The sequence below is a fragment of the Alosa alosa genome, chromosome 1 (genome assembly GCF_017589495.1).
Source record: "Alosa alosa isolate M-15738 ecotype Scorff River chromosome 1, AALO_Geno_1.1, whole genome shotgun sequence".
Lineage (NCBI taxonomy): Eukaryota > Metazoa > Chordata > Actinopteri > Clupeiformes > Clupeidae > Alosa > Alosa alosa.
In genome coordinates, this window is record NC_063189.1 from 6,595,018 (window position 1) to 6,600,276 (window position 5,259).

The following is a 5,259-nucleotide window of genomic DNA, read 5'->3' on the forward strand; positions in this document are numbered from 1 at the left end:
AAATGATCTGTTTATTTTATCTTTAGGCTTATTTTCCTGTATGCCAGCCAGGCCTAAATAGGCTATAGACAAGTTAAGCTGACATGTGAAATGTTGGTGTAAGCTCTAGTGCCTGTATACCAGGCTATATTAGCCTACAGCCAGTGCATGTTTCTCGATGCCTCGTGAAATGTTTTCTGCTATGCCTCTGGCTGAACACCGAACACCGCGTGTGCTTTAATGACCAATCATACGAGGGTGATCCGTCTGTGGTAAACATGCTCGGAGCAAGAGGGAGGGCAGAGACCGTTTACATCAGGCAACTTTACACTGATGACAGCACGCAGGTAGGATAAGTGGAATTGAAGTCTTGAAATTCGCATAACGTGAAAGTTAACTTATACATGTGGATGTTAACCTGTGTGGATGTTATTTTTGGTTGCTCATATTCAGTCAATATCAGCCTCATCCTAAATAGTCTCGCTGTCATTGTTTAGCAGATTAATCTACTAGCCTACTCTTAGGCCTATTATAGTTTTCGTGGATCTACATAAACTGGCTATCATGACATGATTATAGGCCTAATTAAGATAGGCCTAATATAATCAGAGCATAGTCGTAGAGAGGCTACAGCTCTGAAGATGCTAGAGGTTCTAGCAGAGCAGTAGGCCCTCTGGTGGTGGTTTTCAGAGTTCGGTTCACGATGCGAACTTTTCATCAAGAACACGAAAGTTTTTCTATGCTAAGGTAGCCTAAGGCCTATGTTTATAATTTAGCAGACGCTTTTGCCCAAAGCGACGTAATATAAATACCTACAATAATTAAAATGAACTTTAGTTTGTAGAATTTTAGTGTTAAAATTAACACGAATAGAAAGTTGGTGAGGCATTAAGGATCCGTGTTGGGAAGGCTACTTTGTAACGTTATTCCACTAGCCTACAGATTAGGATACATAATTCATGCCCTAAAAACCCGTCATAATTACGGAAAGTTAGGCTTTTTTCACCAATCTGCAAACAAAATTCTTACCAATAGCTTTTTCTTTTTTTACTATATGTTCCTATAGGTGTCTAGTAACACCTCCCAATTTATCCACGGCAAAACCCTCGGGGAAACACCTGGAGAGCCCATCAAGTTTGGGGTGCCCAGCATGGGCGAAAATAATGAAAACATCAAAACATTTTTTTTACCAATAGGCCTATTTGAGATGTCTATATAGGGGGTTTTAGGGGTGCTGAATCTATCCCAGCACTTAGTTTTGAGTAAAAATGACCATAAAAAATCCATAACAAGTGGTTTTGAACAAACAAAACAAAACTTCCTTAATCGGTTTAACAAACCTCATCCAACTCCCTCACTCGCACTCCTGTTATCATCTGCCTGATGTTCTGGCAAGAGTTACCATGACAGTTCCAACAAGCAGAAATACACTTGACTCCTTGCTTTTTACAGCAGCACCTGAGCGCGTCACACAGTCCCCTGCACAGTTGCAGCTGACAAACTTCAGAAGGCAGTCCGGGATCTGTTGTAGGGACTGGTGCATAACCGTGTTGTCTTTGTTTCCATCCATACTCAAGGGCATCCAGTGATGGACTTTGTAGGCCTAGCAGTAGCCAATCTCTGGTCTGAAGATATGCCCGCAAAGAGTGCTGTGCTGCAGCTCCTGTAGCCGGAGGCAGTTTCTCAGGCTTGATACTAGTTATAGTATCTCACAAAAAAGGGTACACCCCTCACATTTTTGTACATTTTATTATATCTTTTCATGGGACAACACTGAAGAGATGACGCTTTGCTACTTGTAATGTAAAGTAGTCAGTGTACAGCTTGTATAACAGTGTAAATTTACCGTCCCCTCAAAATAACACAACACACAGCTATGTCTAAACCGCTGGCAACACAAGTGAGTACACCCCAGAAGTAAAAGTGAAAATGTCCAAATTGGGCCCAATTAGCCATTTTCCCTCCCCAGTGTCATGTGACTCGTTAGTGTTACAAGGTCTCAGGTGTGAATGGGGAGCAGGTATGTTATTTGGTGTTTTCGCTCTCACACTTTTCATACTGGTCACTGGAAATTCAACATGGCATCTCCTGGCAAAGAACTCTCTGAGGTTGTGAAAAAAAGTCATTGTTGCTTCTCATAAAGATGGCTAGGCTATAATAGGATTGCCAACACCCTGAAACTGAGCTGCAGCATGGTGGCCAAGACCATACAGCGGTTTAACAAGACAGGTTCCACTCAGAACAGGCCTCGTCATGGTCGACCAAAGAAGTTGAGTGCACATGCTCAGCGTCATATCCAGATGTTTTCTTTGGAAAATACATATGAGTGCTGCCAGCATTGCTGCAGAGGTTAAGGGGTGGGGGGTCAGCCTGTCAGTGCTCAGACCATATGCTGCACCCTGCATCAAATTGGTCTGCATGGCTGTTGTCCCAAGGAAGCCTCTTTTAAAGATGATGCACAAGAAAGCCCACAAACAGTTTGCTTAAAACAAGCAGACTACGAACATTGATAACTGGAACCGGAACCATGTCTGATGAGACCAAGATAAACTTATTTGGTTCAGATGGTGTCAAGTGTGTGTGGCGGGAACCAGGTGAGGAGTACAAAGACAAGTGTGTCTTGCCTACAGTCAAGCATGGTGGGATGGTCATGTTCTGGGGCTGCATGAGTGCTGCACTAGGGAGCTACAGTTCATTGAGGGAACCATAAATGCCAACATGTACTGTGACATACTGAAGCAGAGCATGATCCCCTCCCCTCGGAAACTGTGCCGCAGGGCAGTATTCCAACATGATAACGACCCCAAACGACCCCACTGCCTTGCTAAAGAAGCTGAGGGTAAAGGTGATGGGCTGGCCAAGCATGTCTGCAGACCTAAACTCTTTTTTTTTTTTTTTTTTTTTTTTTTTTTTTAAGCATCTGTGGGGCATCCTCAAACGGAAGGTGGAGGAGCGCAAGGTCTCTTAACATCCACCAGCTCCATGATGTCATCATGGAGGAGTGTAAGGGGATTCCAGTGGCAACCTGTGAAGCTCTGGTGAACTCCATGCCCAAGACAGGTTAACTGAACCCCATGCCCAAGACCGTTTAACTGAACTCCATGCCCAAGACCGGTTAACTGAACTCCATGCCCAAGACCGGTTAACTGAACTCCATGCCCAAGACCGTTTAACTGAACCCCATGCCCAAGACCGTTTAACTGAACTCCATGCCCAAGACCGTTTAACTGAACCCCATGCCCAAGACCGGTTAACTGAACTCCATGCCCAAGACCGTTTAACTGAACCCCATGCCCAAGACCGTTTAACTGAACTCCATGCCCAAGACCGTTTAACTGAACTCCATGCCCAAGACCGGTTAAGACAGTGCTGGAAAATACTGTAATGGTGGCCATACAAAATATTGACACTTTGGGCACAATTTTAATTTAGAGGTGTGCTCACTTTTGTTGCCAGCGGTTAAGACATTAATGGCTGTGTGTTGAGTTATTTTGAGGGGACAACAAATGTACACTGTTAAACAAGCTGTACACCCACTACTTTACAATGTAGCAAAGTGTAATTTCTTCAGTGTTTTCCCATGAAAAGATATAATAGAATATTTACAAAAATATTAACTCAGTTTTGTCCTCATGAGTTCTATTTTGTTGCTCACCGTCTACCCTCCGCATTGGACTCTCTTACACACACACACACACACAAAGAAAGGCAGAAAAGAACAGATCTCAGCTTGTCAAGTTTTGTTTGCGTGTTACACACTGGTACTATAATCATAGATAGTTTTATCTCAACATGGTGTGTGAGAAAGGACATTTTGCATGTGTGTGTAGGCTATGTGTGAGTGTGAGGGAGAGAATCAGCGAAGGTGTGAACTTAAGTGTGTACATATGTGTTTGTGTGGGTGGTTGTGAATGTGTTTGTGAGAGTCAATGTGCATATATGTGTGTGAGAGAGAAAAAAAGAGAGAGAAAAAAAGTGTCCAACATTGAGCGTGGACAGTGAGCAACAAAATGTAAAACTCATGAGGACAACATAACTAGTATCAAGCCTTAACTCCGACTAGCCAATATCCGAAAAGCTAATATTGGTAAAAAAAAATGTTTTCATTATTTTCACCCAGACCCTCTGGGCACCCCAAACTTGATTGGCTCTCCAGGCGTTTCCCCGAGGATTTGGCTGTGAATAAGTGGGTAGTAAAAAAAGCTATTGGTAAGAATAGCCTACATTCCTTCAATTAGAAATGTCATTTAGGCTTACTTGATAGTGTTAAGATTGTAATGAAAAAGTTACTCCTGTCTAATTTTCATGATGAGATGGTTGGATTAAGTTTGACGGACCCCCTCTGAAAAAACAACAAATAAAAGAATGTCTGATTTTTTTCTGCTTATTTCTTGGGTGCTACAGGCAGACATTATTTAAAATTGTCTATGATTTCATTTCAAGTAACAGGATGCTATTTACAGACAAAACAAGTTAATGTGACGTGGGTGGTAAGTCAACAAGGGATGCAAAAAGAAAACAAAACATGATTTTATTCTGAATAAATATGTCTAATGTAATCAGGAAAATATATTTAATTCTGAAAATAACAAAAGTTTGATAATATTTAACATTTATGTGGTGATGTAACTGTCATGTCAGTCAACATGGAAATACTTGTGAACAATGGTCAAAAATACTGTGATACTCTATAATACCATTTTCTTGTACATGTTAACAAGAACCCTAGAATTATTATCTTAGGCTTAGAAACACACTTTGGCTGTAGTTTGTGCCTTATGCATCTCATCAAATCTTGTGGACGCAAATGGCACCCAGCCGTTTCATAGAATGACCCGTTTTAGGTGCCTTGCTCAAGGGCACTTCAGCCTTTCCTGGTTGGGGTTCGAACCAGCAACCCTCTGGTTACAAGTCTGAAGCTCTAATCAGTCCACACTGCTGATAGCTGGCATCCGTTACATGAGCACCAAATGTTTATCTGGAGAAATGATCACCAGGCAATTTGTGGTGATCATTAGGAATAGTGCTGTGATATGCCCGGCGAAAATGAAAGTTGTCCCATGTAGGCTATCACTTTTAAGGGGGATAGGCCTACAGCCTACCTTTCCCCCTAAATTGGGTTAAATAAAAATAAAAAATAATGAAAATAAGAAATCAAATAAAATCAATTTTCGCATTTAGTAGAAATATTTGAAATTGTGCTTTAACGCTCCATCGCCAACTTTTCTGTAGACTTTTTTCAAGGCATGACATTTGAACTTGGCGCTAATAAGTAGTGAC